Genomic DNA, 26,434 nt, shown 5'->3' with positions numbered 1-26,434 from the left:
CAGTGTCCTGCCAAGAGAGGATTGAGTATGTTTCATTAATCAAACATAACTTCAACATAGTCCCTTTGAAGACTCTGTTACTAATCACATACCTAGCCAGTAGCCAGCATAAAGTCTACTATCAAGGCAAGACATAAAACTTCTTTGTCAACTGAAGTACTTTAGGCCACAACACAGGCTAAGATCATGTGTAAAAAATGCAAGCAAACAATGTTATGACGCAGAACTACATCAGGTATATGAGTCCTCTTGGACAATACTTCCCACAGTGACTTTAAGAATGGGGGTTCCTTTAGGCTGGGAAAAAATATTATTCCAAATTCAATCGCCCTAGTTTTTACTTTTTAATATATGTATAGAGGGTGTTAGCAAACACACAAACAGCAGTGCTCAGGGCTTGCTACTGGAGAGTCTGAGCTCAAAGATCACTCTTGGCTCAGAGTTGAGGGATCACTTCTGGCAGGACGATATGGGTGCTGGGCATTGAACACAGGCTGCCTATGTTCAAGGTCAATACCCGACCTAGTGTACTCTACTATTCTAGCCCCTGAATGGTTGTCATTTTCTACATGGTCTTACATCCCTAGGTTACAGGCTAATGACTGATTTGAGATTGATAGGGACAACAGACCATATCTAAGGTGATTAACTTCTTATATCACTCAGTGGCTTTACGGGCAGAGTTTTGGCTATTGCTTCCACATTAGTTTTGCAAAGATACAGGAAAACCATTGAGTAGCAATCAGATCTGCTAAGCTGCTTCACTTAATTTATCTTTAAAAACTACTAGATCAGTCGTTCAGTGCCATGATCATTAGATATTTTCCCAATCTTTTAGCAAACTTTTTTTGATTTTTTTTTTTGCCACACCTGACAAGGCTCAGGAGTTACTCCTGCCTCTGTATTAAGAAATTGCTCCTGACAGGCTTGGGGGACGATATAGGTGCCAGGAATCAAACCCAGTTTCATCCCGCATTGGGCATGTGCAAGGCAAATTCCCTACTACTGTCTTATCTCTCCAGCACCAAATATTTTCTCGATTTGAATTCTTGAATATTGCCACGAGATTGAAACTTCATTAATTTCACATGAAAAGCTTTAAGTGATACCATAAGCTACTTCACCTTGCTAACACAGAAGTAGCTCAAGTAGGAAAGCTACTTTTTCAAAACCAAATGGTTTTTCATGTTCTAACAGCAGTATAAGGGGTCCTGTTCTTTCATTAAAAACAGAGTGCTGAATGAGGAGAGCTTAAGCAAACAAACAAAAATACAACAAAACTCAGAATGCTGTGTTCTTGAGAGTATGTTGGGTATGGTGGAGAAAAATATTAGCAAAATGTGTAATTGTAGTTAGTAGAAGTACAATGTTATTGCTGCTGTTTTCTGTGACTTAAAATTCTGTTTAACTATGATTGGATCTCTCAGATTTCTTTTTTAATATCGTTATTTAAACAGCTTGATTAAAACATGATTATTGTTGGGTTTCAGTCATGTAAAGAACACCCTCTTTCACCAGTGCAACATTTCCATCACCAATGTCCCAAATCTCCCTCCTCCCCTGTACTCTAGACAGGCTTTCTGCATCCCTCAATCATTCTCATTGTTAGGATGGATTTCAATGTAGTTATTTTTCTAATAAAATCATCACTCTGTGGAGAGCTTCATGAACTGTAACTTCCAGCATTCCTCTCTTTGGTCTCAAAATTATTGCAAGAATTTCTTTCATTTTTCTTAAAACCCATACATGAGTGAGACTATTCTGCATCTTTCACTCTCACTCTGACTTTTTTCACTGAGCATAATAGATTCCATGTATATCCATGTATGAGAAAATTTTATGACTTCTTTCCTGACAGCTGCATAATATTCCATTGAGTATATGTACCACAGTTTCTTTTTCTTAATTATCTTTATTTAAACACCATGACTAAATATGATACCACAGTTTCTTTAGCCATTCATCTGTTAAAGGGCAGCTTGCAATGAATAGAGGTGTAAGGAAGAAATTTTTGTATTTTGTATTTCAGGGTATATCCCTAGTAGTATAGCTTGATTATATGGGAGCTCAATTTTCAGTTTTGGGGGAATCTTCATATCGCTTTCCATAAGGTTGGACTAGATGGCATTCCCACCAACAGTGGATAAGAGTTTCTTTCTCTCCACATCCTTACCAACACTGCTTGTTCTCATTCTTTGTAATGTGTGCCAATCTCTGTGGTGTGAGGTGATATCTCATACTTTTTTTGATTTGCATCTCCTGATGATTAGTTTTCTGGAATTTTTTCATGTGCCTTTTGGCCATTTGTATTCTTTTTTGTCAAATGTCTTCCATTTCTTCTCCCTATTTATGATGAGATTCAATGTTTTTTATTGTAAAGTTCTGTCAGTGCATTGTATATTTTGGATATTATCCTTTTTCTAATGGGTATTGGGTTAATGGTTTCTCCCACTCAGTGGGTGGCTTTTGTATCCTGGGAACTATTAACTTTGAGGGGCAGAAGCTTCTCAGCTTAATATATTCCCATCTGTTTATTTCTGTTTTCACTTGTTTGGAGAGTGCAGTTTTCTACTTGAAGACAACTTTAGTCTCAGTGTCTGGAGTGTTTTACCTACGTGTTGTTCTATATACATTATGGTATCAGGTCTGATATCAAAAATATCCAAAACCATTTGGATTTTCCTTGTATATGATGATAGCTAGGGGTCTAAGTTCAATTTTTTTCCAAGTGGATAGCCAATTGTGCCAACACCACTTGTTGAAGAGGCTTTCCTTGCTCTATTTAGAATTTCTTGCTCCTTTATCAAAAATAAGGTTATTGTATGTCTGGGGAACATTCTCTGAGTACTCATGCCTATTCCACTGATCTGAGTGTCTGTCTTTATTCAATACCATGCTGCTTTGGTAAATATTGCTTTGTACTATATTTTAAAGTTGAGGAAAGTACTGCCTTCCATATTCTTTTTCCAATGAATTGCTTTAGTTATTCGAGGGTTTATTGTTTCAAATGAATTTCAATAGTGTTTGATCCACTTTGAAGAATGCCATGGGTATCATTGGAGGGATCGCATTAAATCCATACAATGCTTTGGGGAGTATTGCCATTTTATTTATGTTAAACCTGCCAATTCATGAGCAGGGTATGTGTTTCCATTTTGTGTATCCTCACTTATTACTTGGAGCAGGGTTTTATAATTTTCTTTGAATAGTTCCTTCACATCTTTGGTCAAGTTTACACCAAGATATTTGAGTTTGTGTGGCACTTATGTGAATGGAGTTGTTTTCTCTAATGTCCATTTCTTCTATCATTATTATTATATATAAAAGGCCATATATTTCTGTGTATTAATTTTGTAGCATGCCATATTGTTATATGAATCTATTGTTCCTAGAAGCTTTTTGGTAAATTTTTATGGTTTTCTAAGTAGATTATCATGTCATCTGCAAACAGTGAGAGCTTGACTTCTTCTTTCCTATCTGTTTCTGTTGAGTTTATCAAAGACTTCTATTTTCATCTGTTCACATTCCTTGAGTACTTTTTTCATTGTCTGATAGTTTTGTCTTAATGTTCTTCTCAAATCTCTTCTGCTATATGGATTGTTCTGCATTTGAACTTCCACTTCACTGATTCTGCCCTGAGCTGCTGTTATCCTGCAGGAGAAGCCATCCACTGAGTTTTTCAGTTGAGCTACCATGTTATTCAGGTCTGATATTCAGTTTGAAGTTTTCTGATTTCTCTCTTTATTTTCTGTTCAGCTAGAGTTATATTTTCTTTGATTTCCATGAGAATCCTCCATATTTCTATTCTAAACTCCTTATCTCAAAGGTTAATCAGATGGTTTGTATTTTTTGTGTCATCAGATCTATATCTTTATTCTCTGTGAATGGTGTCTCCATGCGAGGTTTTCCCTATTGTCACACTTGTAGTGTGTTTTTTTTCTGTGTGTTGCAGTGGGTTCATTTGTTACAAAGAGCACATGACAGCAAAGAGAAGCAGAGCTGCCATGCTCTTCTGGAGCCTCTAGAAGAGCAATTTTGCTGGGCCCTTCTAGGCCTACTCAGGAGAGTTTCAGGACACAGGACAATAGAAAAACATGCACAGGTGACAATCACAGTCTCTCACAGTTGATAACCACTCAGGCAGAGGCAGATTTCTCTAGCATGATGGCACAGAAATAGAACCTGCCTTTCTGCCAGTTATCTCTATTGCTGGTTTTCACTCAGAGACTCAGTGTCCCTTGGTTTTCCGGCCCCAAGTAACTCTAGGAGAGTAGAAAACAACACGAACAGTGGTACTCACTCTCTCTCACAGTTTCTCAAATGCTTAGAACAGATTTCTCAAAGAAAAACTCACCATGATGGGGCCAAAGTGATAGCATAGTGGTAAAGCATTGGCCGTGCTGTTAGCCCACCGAAACACCCAGTTTCAATCCTCAGCATCCCATATGCATCCCTGAGTTTACCAGGAGCAATTTCTGAGCACAGAGTCAGAAGAAATCCCTGAGCACATCAGGTTTGGCCCAAAAATTAAAAAAAAAAAAAACCAACTAGGATTAAAAGCTCTAACTACAACAGCAAATGCCAGACATTTATCACTGCTCATTGCCCAGTCTGGTTCTTCATCCTCAACCCTAACTGGTAGAAAGCAAGGGGATTGAGATCAAGGTATTTACTTTTATCTCTTATAAGTCTTAAACTGTTAATCAATGCCTCATTTCCCAGGACTTTTTGGGTCTTAACTTCTTGAGTAGGACAATTAATTAGTCAGATTGTTAGTGTTATGGATAAGGTCAAGGGGATATGTGGAAAGATAGCAAGAAACAAAGTAAGCCTGTTGTCAGTTCAGAAGACTGACAAGGCCACATTTATGGTGGGAGAAAAATTCCTCCTTGTACATTATAGTGACTCCCTTTTTTCCAAAGTTAGGCACTTCTCCACTGAGAAACTTCTTCTAGGTATATCTGAACAATTGATCGGTTTTGCTCTGAAACTCTAGAAAAAGCCATGTGGAAGGTGCTTGAACATCTCCACCAGATCTTTCCACCTGAAAACGATGAAAACTTTCACCTTTCTTCTCTTTTTTCTACTTTCTTTTTCTTCCCTTCCCTCTTTCCTTCCTTCCAGTCTCCTTCCTTCCTTCTTTATTTCCTTCTTCCTTCCTTCTTTCTTTTTCTTCTCTTTGTGATCTTCACCATCATTTCTTTCTACTTCTCTTACTCCTCCTTTCCTTCTAATACTCTTCGACATCTCCTCCTCTATTTTTGTTCCTTCTCTTCATCTTCCTCCTTTTCTTTCTCATCCTTCTCTTTTCCTTCTTTCTTCATTTCCTCTGTTTTCTACTCAGAATATCAGAAAAACTTATTTGTAAAGCTACTTGTCTGGGTCACCTTACTTCTCAAAAGTCTACTTAGACATTTCTTTTGGAAAGTTAAATGGAATGTCACATGTACAAAAGAGTTCTTGATGAATATGGCTACTTGAGAGGCCATCCAAGATGCTAGTAATTTGGCCAACTTCCAATAGCCATCAATAATCTGTCAAAATGACTTTTTTAAATTTTTTGGTTTTTCGGTCACACCCAGCAGCGCACAGGGTTACTCCACTCGATGCTCAGAAATTGCTCCTGACAGGCTTGGGGAATATATGGGATGCAGGGATACAAACCACTGTCCTTTTGCAAGGCAAATGCCTTACTTCATGCTGTCCCTCTGGCCCCCAGAATGACTTTTTTAATAACTAGGAATATCTCATTTTCATACTGGTGTCTTGATTTAGACTAATCCCTTGTGTATGGAACCCTCCCTCACGTTTGCTTCTCTGGGATACATCTCTATACGGCCTTCACGTGTTTGTTTGTTTTTTTTTTTTTTTTACCTCTACAGACATCACAGTCTATGAATCTGACTCAAAATTCATCACACCTGCGATAAGATCTGGAAATCAGAAGACCTCTTTAACTGAATCCTCCACCAAGGAGCTAGATTCAACCTGAGAGCTTTGCCAGTATACCTATGAACCTCTTAAAAATCTAAATACCTCTTTGAGTGATACAGAGATCAGTGATGTTTGACTCCACCATTCTTTTCTAGGGAAGGCTATGATTTTTATCACAGCTTTATTGATAGGACAAGAGCTCCATCTGTCTGGACCTGTTTAGAGTGAACACTATTACTGTTTCTTTTCTGGCATCTTTTTTTATTCCTGGTGGCTTTCTCAGTATAAAAACATTAGTATCATCATGATGATTAGGTTTTTTTCTCTCTCTGTAACTGTCACATCCTTTTGGATGCTAACTTACTTCCTCCCTAAAGCTATCATCCATGCAGCTGACCTCACTAATAGCTCTGATTGTGTGATCTGTCCCAGAGATGCCAAAACAAATGAAAAACTGAACCTGATAGCCCTCCCTCTCAACCTTGAGACTCTGACAAAAATTCGTGGCTATTATGGTGGTGCCACATTACATCTGCCCAAGAACCTCATTTCATTTCACCTGATCATGTATATAAAGGCAAAGAGGAACCTGTGTGGCCACTGAAACAGGCCCAGGTCTAGCTGTATCACTCGGTCATGCCTCAAGCATTGCAGGAAAGGCCCATCTCTGCTTTGAAGCAGAGGAACAAGTACCTAATTCCCACTTTGTGGGTCATTTAAGTACAGGTTTTCTCTGCAACCACACTCTCTTTTTAACAATTCTGCTCTTAATGGGACCCACTGTTCGATGAATCTGAAGTAAATGAGAACAGGACCTATGAGGTAATTTATAATTTCATAAATATACATGGGGGGGAGAAACCACATACATTGACGATCCTGTGTATTTCATAAAGAGCTCCTCCCAACAGCTTCTTTTGGGAATCGGTCTGACAACTGGAACAACATTCTTGTCGGGTGACTTTTTGTCTTTACCCCAATTTAATATTATGCACTTGATTTTCCGTAACCTCTTTTGTGCCTCTCCACTTCGTGGCCATGACCAATAACAGCCAGTTTTACCTTCCCCTCTGCTCTGATGCATATCTGTCAGAAGATACTTATAGGAAATTCTCAGACTACCAAGGTTTGCTAATATACACAACCATACCTGGTTCCGGGCCAACGGCTTTACAACTGAAGTTAGCCTCCAGGCACGGGTTTCCTCTTTTGTGTGGTCACTCTTTATATCTCCAGCTCCCCCATATTGGCATGGTTCTTGCACAGTAGTAGCAATCCTGCCAGATGCACTAATCTACCAGCCAGAAGACATGAAATTTATGGGCAGTCATACCACCCTTGGCTCTTTTCTAAAAGTCATACCTCTTACACTTCAGAATGGCAATTATTGATATATCTTTCCTCTGCCCTCCAACCTTTTCCATGGTATAGGGTGGGATGGAGACATGCTCACCAGAATGCTATCCTGAATTATCCAGGTAGGGAACACTCTATATTCTAGAGTTTCTTTTAGTTTGGTGGTATTCCATTTCTTGGGGACTCAGTATTTAACATCAATCTCTTGGCAGGCCACATTCATATTCACAGTGATTGAAAATCAACAATGGTAACTCATTTTTGTAACAGATGTGGTACTCTCCAAAAACAGGATTGTTGATGTCTCAACAGCACAGACTAGGTCCACTTATGCCCTTGCCCTTTTAAATAAAGCATGTTTATATTTTCTGTATTATTATTTCTTTACAAATTGAGGAAAATCTACAAGTTCTGAAAAATAACATTAAAGTAATCCAAGACCTAAAAGAAATTGTCAGCCCAGATCCTATTAGTCCCATAATCTTCTAGTATCTCTGGGTCCCCTCCTCATTCTACTTGTGACTTTTCTCTATGTTCTTGTCCTCTAAGCTACCTTGTGAAATTTATATCTTTTAGATATGAGGCAGATTATCTCTTCCAGACCCGATTCTGGTGCTCAACATTATGTCAACATATATTGATGCCAACAAACTGTACTTTATATTGAGGACCCCTGGATCACCGTCTTGTAGATATACCTGAACACTAGTTCTGGGTCTTACTTCATCACCCATTTCAGCAGGAATAAGCCAGAATGGTCATCGCCCCTTTCCCAATAGCAGAGAAGAAAATCAAGGAAACCCTCAGTATTCCACTTGCCAGGACAGCACTGGTTAAGTCCAATTAATCTAGGGGGACAGGTGCGGGGTTACAAAAAAAATCAAATTATTCTGAAGATTCACAGTAACCCACGAAAATAATGATCTCTACAATTTCTCAGGGTTCCTTTAATATTAATGAATAACCTATGCCCTGGGCTGATTGTCAATAACAAAAGGCAGGATAATTGACTTGGATGAATTCAACAAATATCTAACCATAATATAATACAGTAAAAGGATTAAAGTATAGGGCAAATTTCTCTGAGATCCAAACTTTACAAAGGTTCTAACAGAGATAGGCAAACAGCATCTATTAGACTGTGACCGTTCTGTTGGACCACACAGTATAACACTGACTAACACAGAATAACAGCCCTAACTCAAAGATATTTCTGTAGAGAATAGTTATTCATCATAGTGTGGTAACTATCAATATAAAAATCTTGAGACAACTTAGATGCAGGGGCTTAGCTTTTCCCTAGATCTTACTAGCTTGAAATCTGTTCTAATAGGAAAGGTAATTTCTTTTTAAAAATTGACTACTCAAAAAAAAAAAAAAGAAAGAAAGAAAGAAAAGAAAAAAATAAAAAAAATTTCTACTCACTACTATAAAATTAAAGCCTCTTGTGTTCATTTTTTAACATTCCAGGTATGGGAGAAAGAGATAATAGTACAGAGTTTAGAAATATTGCTTTGCATGCGACTGATCAGTTGTGATTCCTGTCATCCCATATAAACTCCTGTGCCATAAATAAACCATAGAATTACCATAAGTGGCCCCCAAACAAAAACTAAGCCAAACCATTCCCAACACAAAACAAAACTCATAATGAAATCAATCAAAAACACCAAGAAAACACTCCAATACACATCTGGGATATGGAAAAACTTTACCCTTCAGAGACAAAACTCACTATCTCCTGAAACTCTATCAAGTTATAGTATTTAAAATGTTCTCATTGACTTAACGGCAATAGACCAAAAGCACCAATTAAGAGACACAGCATGCGAAATGGATTATATAATTGTATCCACCATTTTTATGCCTTTAAAAATCATATTGAAAAGTCAAAGCAAATACAGACACAAAGTCAAAGGTTGGAAGATAATCCTCCAAACAAATAAATCCCTTAAGATGGTTGGAGTTGTCTTACTAATTTAGATGGCATAGACTTCAGGTTTAAGTAGGTTATGAGTGACACAGAGGGTCATTTTTTAGTCATCAATGGATATGAACATCAGGTATAAATCACAATCCTAAACACATAAGTACCCCAAGAGGGGCCAGCAAAATACTTAACACAACTTCTAATGGACTTCAAGAAAGACATCAAGAGCAACATAATAATGGTTTGAGACAGCAGCACTATTCTTTCACCTCTTTAGAGATCAATCATGCTAAAACTCAATAAGAAAATATTTTTTTTTTAACAAAATAAAGGAAAGGAAAAAAGGAAGAGAGTAATGTATTGATTATATCTTTGTAAATATATAAATATACATATATATGGATATGGCTTCTAGAGAAACTACATGCTGGACCACAAAGCATAAAGTCAAGGGAATAGAAATTTTTCTGATTAAGCATAGGGCAAATTTCACTGAGATCCAAATTTACAAAAGTTCTAAAGAGATAGGTAAACATCATCAATTAGATTGTGAGAGTTCTATTGCCCTACACAGGATAACACATCTCTCAGGCCTAACACAATGATATTTCTGCAGAGAATAGATGCCAGTCATACATCATATTGTGGTAACTATCAATATATCTTTTCTCATCATGATGCACTGAAATAGAAATGCATTACAAACAGAAATGGAGAAATAACTTTAACATCTGAAAACTAAACAGCTCACTAGTGAAAAACAGTAGGTCAAAGAGGAAATAAAATGATGGAGGAACAAATGATCAGAATTTGTGAAACCCAGCAAAAACAGTATTAAGAGAAAAAAAATTACTTTGCAAGCATTCACCAGGAAAGGAAAAAGGGCCTACATAAATAACTTAATGCACAGCCTAAAAACTGGAAAATGACCAACAAAATGAACCAAAGCAAGCAGGCTGATGTAAATAATAAAACTTAGAACTGAAGTAAATGAACTGATACCAAAAAAGAAAAATTCAAAAGATCTTTGAAGAAAAGAGTTGGTTTTGGAAGAAAAAAATAAACTAGATCAATAAGCCATTAACAAGACACACAGAAAGAGACGGATATAATGAGATAGAGAGAGAGCCCTAGTAAACCAAATTAAAAATGAAAGGAGGGATGTCTCAACTGATATTGTAGAATTTCAAAGTGTAATCAGAGTTTACTTTGAGAATCTTAGACCTCAAATGAGAGACCATAGAAGAAATGGAAAAACTGGTTTTTTTTGTTTTTTTTTTTTTTTTTTGCTTGTTTTGCACCACACTCAGGTTTTACACCTGGCTCTTCACTCAGTAATCATTCCTACCAGGCTTGGGACCATCGGGGATGCTGGCAATAGAACCTGCATCAACTGAAAGTCAAGTGCCCTACCTGTTGTGCTATTGCTCTGGACCCAGAAATGGAAAGAATATTTTAAAAAAATTAGTTACTTTATTCAAACTGTGGATACAATATTGTTTATGATATTTTCCCACAAATACAAAGTTATTCATGATTGAGTTTCAGTCATGCAATATACAACACCCCTCACTAGTAGACATTTTTTTTCTTTTTATTTTTTTGTTTGTATGTTTTGGGACCACAACCATTGACACTCAGGAGTTACTCCCGGCTATGCACTTAGAAATCGCTCCTGGCTTGAGGAGACCATGTGAGATGCCCGAGGATCAAACCATGGTCTTCATATGCTAGGCTAGCAAGGCATACGCATTAGCTCTAGCACCACTGCTACAGCCCCATTTGTAGTCCTTTTCCACCACCAATTCCTAAATTTTCCTTATAACCTCCCCTGCCTTTGAGAAAGACATTTTTCTTTGCTGTCTTTGAGGAAGAAGTTTTTCTTCTTTGTCTCTCTCATTTACTTCCCTTTCAGACACTGGTTTTTACATTATTACTGAGGCTTATTTATACCGATTAGTTTATCTCATTTCAGCACCCAATTCTTGTCCAGAGTGATCATTTCCAACTATCATTGTCATAGTGGTCATTTCTCTGCCTAACCACTTTCCTGCACTTTGTGTGAAGCTTGGTATCAATGACTGAACATCCTAGCCCTTATCTCTATTGTCTCTAGATATTTATACAACATTATTGTTTTTTCTTATATTCTAGATATAAGTGATATCATTCTATATTTATCCCTGTACATCTGATTCATTATGGTCAGCATGATATTCTTCATATCCACACATAATAATCTCCATCCATCCATAAGCAACTTTCATGAATTTATTTTTCCAAATACATGCAATGTATTCCATTGTATAGATGTACCATAGTTTCTAAAAATGGAAAAGTTCTTGTTCTTCTATGTCTCAAGGTTGAGCAAAGATGATGTGGAATACCTGAACAGACTAATCACCATTGAAGACATTGAAATGGTAATCAAAAGGCTTCCAAAAAACAAAAGCCCAGGCCCAGATGGATCACTAGTGAATTCTTTCAAATTTTGAATTCAAACAAATTTTAAGATGACCAACTGCCAATCCTTTTAGGCTTTTTGAAGAAATCAAAGAAACAAAATCACTGCCAAACAGATTCTATGAAGCTAGTATTATCATAATACCAAAAGCATACAAAGAAAACACACACAAAAATGAATTATAAGACAGATATCCTTGATAAACACAATTGAAAAGATTCTCAACAAAATACTAGCAAACAGAATTCAGCATTTCATCAAAAAGTTCATACTCCCTGACTATGTGATTTTCATCGCAGTGATCAAGGATGGTTTAACATGTAAGTCAATCAATGTTATATACAATATCAATAAAATAAAAAATAAAAATTATATGACCATAAGAATAGATTTAGAGAAAGTATTTTACAAGAGCCAGCACCCATTCAACATAAAGGGAACTGAAAGAATTGAAACTCAATGGGGGAAAACCCAAATTCTCCCTGTCTTCTTTTTTTTCTTTTTTTTTTTTTTTTTTTTTGGCTTTTGGTTTGTCACACCAGGTGGTGCTCAGGGTTTACTCCTGCTTCTGTGCTCAGAAATCGCTCGCTCCCTGTGCATCCAAAGACTACAGAGGCACGGCTGGGCTCAGAACACTCCGCATGCCAGGATTTCTGGTCTCTTTGACTGGTATGTTGGGGGCTCTGGGCAGGACAGCTATCCGTAGGCCCCTGGGCTGACCACTTAGTCCAGGGGAACAAGATCCCCCCCATACCAGGCGGGTCTTCAGGGCCACGCCTGGTTAATCGGGCCCTGGGGGGAGGGGGTGAGAAATTCCTCCCTATGCATCCAAAAACTACAGAGGCACGGCTGGGCTCAGAACACTCCATATGCCAGGATTTCTTGGTGTGTTTGACTGGTATGTTGGGGGCTCTGGGCAGGACAGCTAGCCATACACCCCTGGGCTGACCACTTAGTCCAGGGAACAAGATGTCCCCCCCACACCAGGCGGGTCTTCAGGGTCATGCCTGGTTAATCAGGCCCTGGGAGGAGGGGGTGAGAAATTCCTCCCTATGCATCCAAAAACTACAGAGGCCCGGCTGGGCTCAGAACACTCCGCATGCCAGGATTTCTGGGATCTTTGACTGGTATGTTGGGGCTCTGGGCAGGACAGCTAGCCATAGGCCCCCTGGGCTGACCACTTAGTCCAGGGGAACAAGATCCCCCCACACCAGGCAGGTCTTCATGGCCACGCCTGGTTAATCGGGCCCTGGGGGAGAGGGTGAGAAATTCCTCCCTATGCATCCAAAAACTACAGAGGCACGGCTGGGCTCAGAACACTCCGCATGCCAGGATTTCTGGTGTGTTTGACTGGTATGTTGGGGGCTCTGGGCAGGACAGCTAGTCCCTGGGCTGACACTTAGCCCAGGGGAACAAGATCCCCCCACACCAGAGGGTCTTCAGGGCCACGCCTGGTTAATCGGGCCCTTGGGGGAGGGGTGAGAAATTCCTCCTCTGCATCCAAAAACTACAGAGGCACGGCTGGGCTCAGAACACTCCGCATGCCAGGATTTCTGGGCATCTTTGACTGGTATGTTGGGGGCTCTGGGCAGGACAGCTATCCGTAGGCCCCCTGGGCTGACCACTTAGTCCAGGGGAACAAGATCCCCCACACACCAGGCGGGTCTTCAGGGCCACGCCTGGTTAATTGGGCCCTGGGAGTAGGGGGTGAGAAATTCCTTCCTATGCATCCAAAAACTACAGAGGCACGGCTGGGCTCAGAACACTCCGCATGCCAGGATTTCTGGGCATCGTTGACTGGTATGTTGGGGGCTCTGAGCAGGACAGCTAGCCATAGGCCCCCTGGGCTGACCACTTAGTCCAGGGGAACAAGATCCCCCCACACCAGGCTGGTCTTCAGGGCCATGCCTGGTTAATGGGCCCTGGGGGGAGGGGTGAGAAATTTCTTCCTATGCATCCAAAAACTACAGAACCGCGAGGGGGTACTTCATGTATTGAGTGTATTCCTTATTCTTATGTTATGTTTTGCGTATCCAGAATATTCATTTTTATTCTGCCCTTTCACACACCCCTACAAAGCTTTTTTTACTCCTTAACTCTCTAATCTCCCAAACGTCACTAACCTACATTACTCTTTTTAACTTTAGTAGTATACAATCCTAATCACAGACCAAAGCCATGCATTGTGTGTAACAACCCCAAACTGTTTCAAGATACATAAAATGGACACGTAATTCCTTTAGAATATTTTGTGTTCTTTCTCTGACAGCTATAATTCTTACTAAATGTTGTCTTATGCAGTGACGATTCTAACCACTTTTTATCTTCTCTTTTTGAGCTGTTTAACAAGGAATTTTGGTGAAAGAGTCCTCCAGTTTAATGCTTATAATTGAGCCATATCATGGGAATCGTTGGAATTGTTCTTATGGCCCCATATGTGGCATTGCTCCTTTTTTGCATAGGCACATTAAAATGGGAAAATACTATAGATACAAATAAGATTCTATCTAATAGAGATTGGAACACACAAATCTTGTAGTGCAAAGTGACCTTACACCCTGAACATTGACATAACGACCTGGCACAGACCTCTGAAGAAAGGGCATTTTTCCATTCACCCCTGCACCAGGGAAGCCATCCACAAAACATCCAGGCTGGTCTATAACATCACGTGGAAGCAATCCTCTACCACGGAAGACCCTACACTGCTCAGATATCGACCTGCTCAAAAGAGACTTCCCTTAACACTGAGAAGACTTAACAACAACAACGACCTGCTTACAGGACAGGGCTCCTGCATTGCCCTTTGATTGTGAGGTGAAACAAGAGGACGCTCCACATCCTGACTTCAATGTAGGATATGAAGATTCCAGGATATTTAATACGGAAACATGATACCAACAACAGAGACTGTGTGAAAAATAAAAGTGAGTTGGCACTACAGACAGTGTCTTGGATTTGACAATCTATCTTGCCTGGAGCCTAGAGTTGGTCTTGTGCCAGGAAACTTCAGGGTCAGGTCTCTTTGTATTTAGGCCAAGGTTATTTCTTTCCATGTCCCTCGTATTTTGGTGGGCCTATGCAAACAACAATTGCCACTCTAACACCATTTTTACTGTGCTCCTTTGACTCCAATCCTTAAAAAGTACCCACTTATAATTTGAGGTTAACTTAAGCTAATATGCATGTATATGGAAATGTAAAAAAAATACTATGCCTGTAATGTTTAAGGAGTAACGTATGCTTTATGGCTTTAGATTGCCTTGTGTGCTGTTAAGAAATAGTATAATGTGTTACAATCTGGGGACTTGAGGGACAAAGTAATTTTACATGGATTCTGTCTTATTTATCTTAATGTTCTTTGGCTGAAATTTCAAAGTTAAGATATCAACAAGGGGACTTCTGAGAATTATGTTATGGGTGATTGTCCTTCCACTGTAACTTTACCTTGTCCTCTTTCTTTGCATCCTTGTTCTCATAATAAAAAGTAAAAAAAATTAATAAAAATAAAAAAATAAAAATAAATAAATAAAAAAAAAAAAAAACACCCTAGAAATTGAACTTCCATATGATCCAGCAATAACAATTGTTGGAAAATACACTAGGAACCCAGAAATACAATTTAGAAAAGCTCTTTGTGTTTTTATGCTCATTATAACACTATTCACAATAGCCATAATCTGGAAAAAACCCAAATGTCAATTAATAATGAATTATTAAAGAAACTGTGGTAACAATAAAGAAACAAATTTTCAAAATATATGGGACACAGGAAAAGCAGTAATAAGGTGCAAACTCATACCAATACAGCCTATGTTAGAAAAGAGGAAAATAACAATATCAGCAGCTAAATAGAACACCTTAAGGAACTGGAAATCCAGCAGTAAAGATACCCAAATAAAGGTAGAAGAAAAAATAATAAAAACCAAAGCACAAATAAACAACATAAAAAAAAGAAAAATTACAAAAAAATCAATGAGACTATTAGCCAGTCTACAGGTAAGACTCAAGAAGACAAAAAGAGAAAATATCCCAAAAATCAGATCACAAACAAAAATTCGAGATTACAACAGAACCTCAATAAATCCAAGGTATCATGAAAAACTGTACACAGTTATTATGAGAAAATGAGAGTTAATAAGGAGAAGCAGAAAGCCTAAACAGGCCAATCACATCTAAATAAATTTAAACAGTAATTAATTCACCCAATACCCATCAGATAAGGGGCTAATCTCCAAAATATACAAGGCACTGACAGAACTTTACAAGAAAAAACATCTAATCCCATCAAAAATGGGGAGAAGAAATGGACAGACACTTTGACAAAGAAGAAATACAAATGGCCAAAAGACACATGAAAAAAATGCTTCACATCCCTAATCATCAGGGAGATGCAAATCAAAACAACTATGAGGTACCACCTTACACCCCAGAGATTGGCACACATCACAAAGAATGAGAACAATCAGTGTTAGCGGGGATGTGAAGAGAAAGGAACTCTTATCTACTGCTGGTGGGAATGCCGTCTAGTTCAACCTTTATGGAAAGCAATATGGAGATTCCTCCAAAAACTGGAAATCGAGCTCCCATATGAAACAGCTATACCACTCCTAGGAATATACCCTAGGAACTCAAAAATAGAATAGGAACACAAAAAAAGAAAAATCCCTTCCTTACACCTATATTCATTGAAGCACTATTTACCATAGCAAGCTTCTGAAAACAGCCAAGATACCCTTCAACAGATGAATGGCTAAAGAAACTGAGGTACATATACACAATGGAATATGATGCAGCTGTCAGGAGAGATGAAGTCATGAAATTTTCCTATATATGGATGTACATGGAATCTATTATGCTGAGTGAAATAAGTCAGAGAGAGAAAGACACAGAATGGCCTCACTCATCTATGGGTTTTAAGAAAAATTAAAGACATTTTTGTAATAATAATTTTCAGGAACAAAAGAGAAAAAAGCTGGAAGTTACAGCTCACCTCATGAAGCTCACTGCAAACAGGGATGAGTTTAGTTAGAGAAATAACTACGTTTTGAACTATCCTAATAATGAGAATATATGAGGGAAATAGAAACCTGTCTAGAGTACAGGAGGTAGATTTTGGAAATTGGAGATGGGAATGTTGCACTGTGATGGGTGGTGTTCTTTACATGACTGAAATCCAAATACAATCATGTATGTAATAAAGTTGGTTAAATAAAAAGAAAAAAGAAAAAGAAACTCCACAAGAATAGAAGTCCAAGATCAGATGGTTTTACAGGTAAATTCCAAAAACATTCAGAGAAGAATTACTATCAATGATCCTCAGGTGTAGTATATGAAAAAGTTTCCATAAGATTATTCTTGGAATTGTTGTATATAAAAGTATTTCCTTAGGATTGTTCTATGACTATTGCCCTTCCAGGTGGGGGCGCTGTGGAGTTGGCAATAAGTAGCTTGATGGAGAGGGGAGAGGGGTCCTTTTGCAAAAGCTGCAGGCTGCAAGAGGATTCTCTTGCTCTCTTTGCCCAATCATTTACACCCTATCCTTCTTTTTTGTGTGGATTATTATTTGCTGCGGATAAATATTACCAAGGTCTCCCCCTGAAAGGGGACAAGGGGATGGGAAGTAATTTCTCATTCTGGGGACTGTTCTTGGATTCACAAATACCCAACAAAGGATTTAACAGCCAAGATAATTTACAAATGGCGCCTGGAACAGGTGGACCTGGACCCTCAATAACTGTAAGTGAAATACTTTATTGGAAATTGCCTCTGGAGATCCTTGGATGGCTTCTATGGTCAGCCGCGTTGATTGTGCCACCTTGTTACAAATTCTTTGGTTCTGCATTTCTCAAGTGGATATTTCCATACTATTTAAAACAAATAGGCTTGATGATAGGAAAATTCATTGCTTTTGGATGGTTGTGGTCTATAGTTCAAACGAAAATTTATACTCAAATATTTGCCTCGCCTGTGTTGTCTCCATCAGTCATAGTTTGTGGAATCTCTGTGTTTGCTAATATTTTATGGTGTGCATAGTTATTGGCTGGTATTTTGGAAGTAAAATGTGTGGAAAAAGTGAGGCTAAGACCAGCCTGGATAATAAGGAGATCTATCCAATGAAACTCCAGGCCAAAGTGCAGGCTAATGAATCTAGCATCACCATCAAAAATATAGGCATTTTTCCCAACAAAAATCTACTCGGAAACGTAATTTAGAAACTCAGGACCCAAATCAAAATATTAACTGTTGACCAACCCCCGGTGCTAAGTCCACAAGTGAGTCCGGATTCTGTACACAGACTAGAATCACATAATAGTGCCTACTCAGATGACAAATCACAGGCTAGTGCTACATATCAGGGCTCAGACCCCGGTGTAGAGTACTTCTGCTAATTCGGCCTCAGTTCCATTACGAACAGTATATATACGAATTTATGAACCCCTTGAAATAGAAGACATGGAAAGGTTTAAGAAAGCATGTAAGGACTTTGGGCCAATTTCTACATACTGTCTGGAGATGCTAAGACTTTGGTGTCGAAAATCATACCATGCATGAATTTAAAAAACTAGCTGAAATATGGCTGCCATTTAAACAGCAAACCGAATGGAGATGTTCTATGTGGAGGGTGTGAAATTCAAATTATATAGCCTGGATGGAACAAAAAGAACAAGTGGCAGGGCCAATCTCTCATATGAATTTTTAATGGCAGAAAATCAATATGCAGATATTCAGGCACAAGCTGCTTTACCTAAGAAAATCTTAAACATAATTAAAGATATAGCAGTATCTTCATGGGAAAAAATTGATATGAACAGCACAGGTGCAGGAACCTTTTTAAGAATTACCCAAGGTCCCCATGAGCCATATATCGAATTTGTAGCTAAACTTAAAGATGCTTTGAAAACACAAATCAAAGATAAACAGGTTAGAAAATACTTAGAAAAAAGCTTGGCTTATCATAATGCGAATTTGGCCTGCAAATTGATATTGGCCCCTTTGCAAGACAACACTGACTTAAATGATTTTTTATATGCCTGCAGAAATGTTTGTGATATGACCCATTCTTCAGCAAACCTGGATCCAGTGCAAATCTTTGCAATCACTAAGGGAACAAAGCCCTTCTACATCCGGGGAAAAATGCCGTCCCAAAACCTGGTCTCTGCCCAAAATGCAAGAGAGGTCGCCACTGGGCAAAAGATTGCAGATCTGGAAATCTCCCTAATAATAACACAGGTACTGGTTTTAACACTACACCCAGGAGACAATTCTTCTGTTACCATTGTGGAAAACAGGGCCATATCAAAAGAAATTGCCGTCTTTTGTTAAATCAAGCTCCACAGGGACCCACATTTCCAATGCAGGGAAACGCCTACAGGGCCAGTTTCCAGGCCCTGCAAATTAGGGGCAAAGTCCTCAAACCATACTTCGTCCCAGCCCAGCCCAAGATTGCTCACAATTAGCAAATTAATTCATGCAACAGCGGGGAGCGCTGGACTCGACATAACTTGCCCAGAGGACATTACCATTTACCCAGGAGCATGCCCCTATATGTTAAAACTGGCATTGTGGGCCCGCCACCCCCAGATACTATGGGGTTGATTCTGGGCAGAAGTTCCCTCAATGTAAAGGGTATATCAGTAACCACAGGTGTCATTGATTCAGATTCAAAAGGAGAAATTATTGTAGTAATTACCGTACCATTCAAAAAGGGAGAGGCAATTGCCCAGATAGTAATAGTGCCGTATGTCAAATTTGGGACTTCAGATAAGACACGAATTGGAGGTTTTGGAAGCACAGATCCAGGGGCCACCCATAACCCAATCATTGCTCTGGTTACTAAATTTAAAGATGAAAAACCAATTATTAAACTTCACTTTCAAGGGCAACCCTTTAACAGTGTGATAGACACCGGTGCTCAAATTACCATAATTTCTGATAAAGAATGGCCAGAAAATTGGCCTCTACAAGAAATTCCATACTCGCTAGAAGGAGTGGGAGGCTTAAGTTCCTGTCTGTTAAGTAAAAGGACTATGGTAGTTCACGGCCCAGAAAATCAAAAGGCTATAATTAGACCTCATGTGGGCCCATTCTCACCTTCCCTGTGGGGCCGTGACCTACACAGTGGAAGGCAGAATTCCACATCCCATTAGCTCCAGAAGAGTCTGGAACCCCTCCTGAAATAAAAACTCAGAATTTTTGGTAGGGGCCACTGACAGAAAGAACCCAGCACTGATAAAATAAAATGGAAATCTGATGAACCAATTTGGATAGGTCAGTGGCCCCTTAAAATTGATATATTAAAGGTGCTAACAGAATTAGTGGAAGAACAGCTAAAATTAGGGCATATTGAGCCATCATTTTCTCAATGTAATTCGCCTATATTTACCATACAAAAGAAGTCTGGAAACTGGAGACTGTTGATGGATCTGAGAGCTGTAAACATATCTATGGTACCTATGGGAAAATTGCAAACAGGTTTACCATCACCTGCACTTATCCCAAAGGAATGACTACTAATTATAATTGATTTGAAAGACTGCTTCTACCATATTCCTATTCACCCAGATGATAAATACCGTTTTGCATTCTCAGTTCCTTCTATCAACAATACCCATCCCTGTGGTGGTTCCAATGGGCTGTCCTCCCCCAGGGCATGCTGAATTCCCCAACAATGTGTCAATTTTTTGTAGATAAGATTTTGAGCCCTGCTCATGAAAAATTTCCTCAAGCCATGATCTTTCATTATACTGATGATATTCTTATCACAATGAACAATGAAACAGATCTACAGGAAGTATATTCTTTTGTTATTGACTGTTTGCAAACAGGAGGACTGAAAATAGCTTTAAAAAAGATACAGACTATGCCACCATATCAATACTTGGGTTAATGTTTTTCAAAGACTTTTAGGTGACGTGAATTGGCTCCGGCCTGCGCTAGGAATCCCAAATGCAGAACTGTCTAATTTGTTTAAAACTTTGGAGGGTGATCCTGCCCTAGACAGCCTGAGAAATTTAACTATAGAGGCTAAAAATGAATTGGACATCTTCTTGAACAGGTTGCAACAATTATTTCTCTCAAGATTCATCTCAGGAGAGAAGGTTTCTTTATTAATCTTCCCTAATGAATCTTTACAAAGGGCCCTTTCAGATTTCACAGGAGAAATTTCCTCTCATTATCCACCAGGAAAGAGACATGGGACTTTTTAAAAAAGACTCAGTTTGTTATTTCTTCAATCTTTCAGGACTCTCCTATCCCCAATGCAAAGGTTTTTTACATAGATGGGTCAAGCGTGGGGAGGGGAGGAATAACTGGAGAAAACATGAAAATAACTATAGGTACCAAGTATAAGCCTGCACAGAAAGTTGAACTAGCAACGTTAATTTACCAATTAGAAAATGTGTCTGACGCCATGAATGTCATTTCTGATTCTTTGTATGTGGTAAATTTATGTCCGGTTATAGCCACAGCCTCTCTCAATGCTCATAGCCCAATTATACAGAATTTACTACAAACATTACAACAGCTTATTAAAAAACGAACTGAACCCATCTTCATATATTATTCATATATTTATATATTATTTATATTTATAATATATATATATATACATATTATTATATATTATTCGCATATTAGAGCCCACTCAGTTCTTCCAGGGCCAATGGCTCAAGGAAATAAAACTGCGGATTTGTTGGCAATGCCTATATTCAAGTCACCTGCAGAAGAACATACAGCACTACACACGAATGCTTTGTTGCTTACATGTAAATTACCAGATTCCCTGGAGGCAAGCTAGAGAAATTATAGAAAGGTGTGACATATGTGCCCCATTAGCAAAAAAGACTCACATAGCAGGAGCAAACCCAAGAGGCTTACAGTCTAATGAACTGTGGCAAATGGATGTAACTCAAACAGATTTATTTCCAAAGAAACCTTATCTTCATGTGGTGGTGGACACTTATTCTCAATATATTTGGGCAATCCCTATGTCTTCTCAAAAGTCTAAGGCAGTTTGTGGTTTTTTTTACAATGCTTTTCAGTTATGGGTGTTCCATATTCCATTAAAACTGATAATGGACCCGCCTATATCAGCAAAAACTTTTGAATTCTTTTGTAAAGAATGGCAGATAAAACATCTGAAAGGAATCCCCTACAATTGCCAAGGACAAGCCATTGTGGAAAGGACCCACAGGACGCTAAAAAAATCAATTACAAAAGAATATAAAAAGAGGTTTAGCACCTACTGAGCTGTTATCTTTGACTTTCCTCATATTAAATTATGTAAACTTACTCGAAGGGGAAAGTTACACTGCTGGGGAAAGACATTTTAAAGAAGATATTCAGAGACAAGAAACATCACATACACTGGTTTGGATCAAAGAGGATGAAAAATGGATTGCTGCATATCTTCTTCTGAGAGGAAGGGGATATGCATATGTTGGTACAAATGACCAGCCCCCCCCCCAAGAAATTTTGGGTCCCTTTACACCTCATCAGAAATCAAATTAGCACAAACCACCAGGATCAGGTTGCTGGCACTACAAGCCTGCCCCCACGTCAAATACAAAATGCTCAAACACTGACAATTGTAACACTGCTGAGACCTCCAGGAAAGTAAACAAGGAATTAACTTTCATGTCCAATACCTTAAATGAGACTGGCAAGAGTAAGAAACCCTTACGTTCAAGAATGCAAATAGAGAAACAGAAACCTGCATTTACTGGATTATGAAATTTAGGTAACTCATGCTATATGAACTCAATATTACAATGCTTGTATAATATTTCAGACTTAACTCAGTATTTTTTATCAAGATCATTATAAAAAAAGACATTAACAAAGAAAATCCAAGCGGACATAAAGGTAAATTAGCAGAACAATTTGGTTACCTCATCAAAACCATGGGAAATGGATGTCATAGGAATGTCAGTCCTGAACACTTCAAAGCAACAATTGGTTTACTTAATGACCAATTTGCTGGACACAACCAACAGGATCCTCACGAATTATTGATGTTCCTTATAAAGGGACTACATCAGGATTTGCTTACTGAAAATTCAATGGCAGATAAAACTATACACCTGATAGACAATGAAAAACATGAACAATCTAGGCCTAAACACCAAAAGGCTCACAAATCTCTTATATATGACCTCTTTCAAGGACAGTTCAAATCTATACTATAGTGTATATACATGTTACCAAAAGTCTGAGGTATATGAGACATTTGTTCAGTTGTCCCTGGCAATCAAGCCTACAGATAAATGTAGCTTACAAGAATGCCTCGTTGAATTCTTTAAAGAAGAAGATTTGAGAGATAACAATAGAATTCATTGTAACAGCTGCAACACTAAAAGGGACTTTTTGAAGAGGACATACTTATGGAAATTACCTCCAGTATTAATAATTCATTTGAAAGGTTTTGCTTTTGATGGCAAACAAATTAAAAAACTACACACTTATGTGGATTTTCCTTTAGAAGACCTCAACTTAGCAGAATTCACTCAGGAAAAAAATTAGAAAACTGAAAAATACATCTTATCATCAGTGTCTAACCATTTTGGTAAACTTCATTTTGTACACTGTACATCATACTGTAATATTGACTCAAGACAACACTGGATCAATTTTGATGACAAGAAGATCAAGAAAATTCCTATTGCATTGGTAAAATCCACAGCAGCATACGTCCTGTTTATACTTCTCAGAGATCTACTATAAACGCTTAATAATTATTTATTTTTTCAGTTGTCATTAATGCTTTATGATTCATTTCACAGGTACTACCGCTGAATAGGATTGAATATGATGAATCCCCATTGTGGTTGCTTGTATGATGTATTTATGTCTTAATGCCACTATTGATCCAAGCTCACTCGAGAGAAAGCTTCCTCATCATATTAAGGGTGTTATATAGCAATATACTGAGATATACTCATCTAACAACTTTTACTCTTTCACTCTAACATCATTGTTTTATTTGCCTCAATTTAGGCTTCAAGATGGATATGAATTCATAATTTTGACATAACAGTTCCTTTTAGGTGGACTCTCTTTACAGTGCTCATCATTTATGGTTACAATAGAATTACTGGTCTCTACTTGTATTATTGGTTTCCTTGGTCGTATTGTGCATGAAATTCTCTTTCAGATTTATTCGACTATGCCTTAAAAATATATCTTTTGTTATTGTTGTGAACTTGAAGATATTCATCTAAACTGTGTGCCGGCTATTGTATTTTAAAGCGCTTTTTGTTGATTCAGCTGAATTTTTTCCTTTCGCTCTATTTGGGATCCTTCCCAGCAAATATTTTTTAGTAAGTATGAATGAGTGATGGCCATGTTTTTTGTGTGTGTGTGTGTGTGTGTGTTTTTGGGTCACACCCGGCAGTGCTCAGGGTTTATTTCTGGCTCCAGGCTCAGAAATTGCTCCTGGCAGGCACAGGGGACCATATGGGGCGCCGGGATTAGAACTGATGACCTCCTGCATGAAAGGCAAACACCTTACCTTCATACTATCTCTCGGCCCCTATGGCCATGTTTTTGTGAAATATGTTTATGTATGTCTTGTTGTGTGTCTGTATGTCTTACATTTTTTGTATATAGTTCTTTTTAACCTGACTTTATCTTCCCCAATTTATTCTTACTTATCCTTCCCTCTTTTTTCCTAGTCCCTAACATTCTATTTTCAGGAATTCCTTCAATTATGCAAATAATCATGTGCAAATAATCACCCACAATGACAAGCCTCCTGATCTCTACTGAGAAATACATCATAAACTGTTGCAGTGTTGTATCCTGCTTCAAATTACAACCTGCTTTCCCTGACTCATCAAGTTTTTTTGGTCAGACTTTTGGGAGTTCTGGACTCCCCATCCTTTCAGAGTGGTTTTTGAACTTGGGAGAAATTTCAGCTCTTGTAGTTTTTATAATTTTAATCCTGTAAAGTTATATTTGATTCTACACTTTTGTTGATTACTATAATTAATGTTTTTACATTTTAGTTGTTAATTCTCGAAATTGATGTGGTATTTCATTAAGGTTTAACTTTTGTTACTTTGGGTTAGGGGTTAGATACTGTCATAAATAAGTTACTAGATTGAAATCCTGTCTGGTATTTTGGCCTTTTGTGTGGGTGCATCATTGGAAAAAAATAGCAGGTGCAAAAAGAGGTTTTATCCATTTTGGATAGACCCTCAATTTATTCATTTACACGGGGAGGTTCTCTGCCTTAAGCATTTTGTTTTGGTTTTGAACTTAAGCTCCCATCTAATAATGGGCCATACGTGGTTCTTCATTCTAGGACCACTTATGAATTTCTGACTGGACTAGAACTCCTCTTGGATTGAGTTCAAATACCTATGGATCTTCTTTACCATGGTGCCCATGGTATTCCTTCGAAATAGGGGCCTAATTCACTGCCTCCAAAGATGGGATTTCTCCTGCTCAAGCTGGACTGGAATGGAAAATGTGGTTCTTCTCGCCTGCTATGCAGCCTTGTGAGCATCTCATCTAAGGATCTCTGTCTCCAAATTACTTTCGGGCTTTGTGATTGCCCCGGGAGCTCCCCATGGCCTATTAGGTCCTGAATCTTGGAATTTCATATTCGACTTCTGCTTTTCCAAGGAAATACTTACTCGGAATTGTTCATCTTGGACACTGTAGTTTTTTTCTACTCTGTAGCTTGTAGTTGATTCCTTTACATCTGTTTCTGGTTTTGAACACCCTGTGTTAGGTTAAAAAAATTTTTTTTCTATACTTTTTCCAGTGATGCGCTTATGCAAACAGCCACTCTTTTACCATTGCTTAGTTGTTCATTTTACAATTATAAAAAACATTACTTACTTCTGTACATTATTATTGTCTTTTTTACAAAAAAAAGGGGGAATTGTAGTATATGAAAAAGTTTCCATAAGATTATTCTTGAAATTGTTGTATATAAAAGTATTTCCTTAGGATTGTTCTATGACTATTGCCCCAGCTAGCCCTTCCAGGTGGGGGCGCTGTGGAGTTGGCAATAAATAACTTGATGGAGAGGGGAGAGGGGTCCTTTTGCGAAAGCTGCAGGCTGCAAGAGGATTCTCTCGCTCTCTTTGCCCAATCATTTACACCCTATCCTTCTTGTCTGCGTGGATTATTATTTGCTGCGGATAAATATTACCAAGATCTCCCCCCAAAAGGGAACAAGGGATGGGAAGTAATTTCTCATTCTGGGGACTGTTCTTGGATTCACAAATACCCAACAGAGGATTTAACAACCCAAATAATTTACACTCAGGCTCTTCCAAAATATTGAGATGTCAGGAAACCTCCCTAATTTTTTTATGAGGCTAATATGAAGCTGATTCCCAAAGCTGGGAATGATACCACCAAGAGAGAAAACTATAGCCCAATCTCATTAATGAACATGGATAAAAAAACTCAAAAAAAAAAAAACTTAGTAAACCGAAACCAACAGAACATCAAAAAGATTATACACCTTGACCAAGTATGTTTCATCTGAGGGATGCAAGTATGATTCAAGACATACAAATCAATCAACATCAAACACAATGTTAAGAAAAAGAAAGACAGGTTTCCTGCTTTGATTCTGGCCTGGTTTCCTGCTTTTCTTGTGAGACAGCTAGAAACGCCACAGAAGATATAATTTTACCAGGACCCAAAACAGCCAAGAATGGCCCCAGTGGACATTAATTCTTCAGGGCTCTGCACAGGGTAGGCTGACTCTGTCACAAAGGGAGCCTGAT

The sequence above is a fragment of the Suncus etruscus genome, chromosome 5 (genome assembly GCF_024139225.1).
Source record: "Suncus etruscus isolate mSunEtr1 chromosome 5, mSunEtr1.pri.cur, whole genome shotgun sequence".
Taxonomy (NCBI): Eukaryota; Metazoa; Chordata; class Mammalia; order Eulipotyphla; family Soricidae; genus Suncus; species Suncus etruscus.
This window is presented reverse-complemented; position numbering follows the sequence as displayed.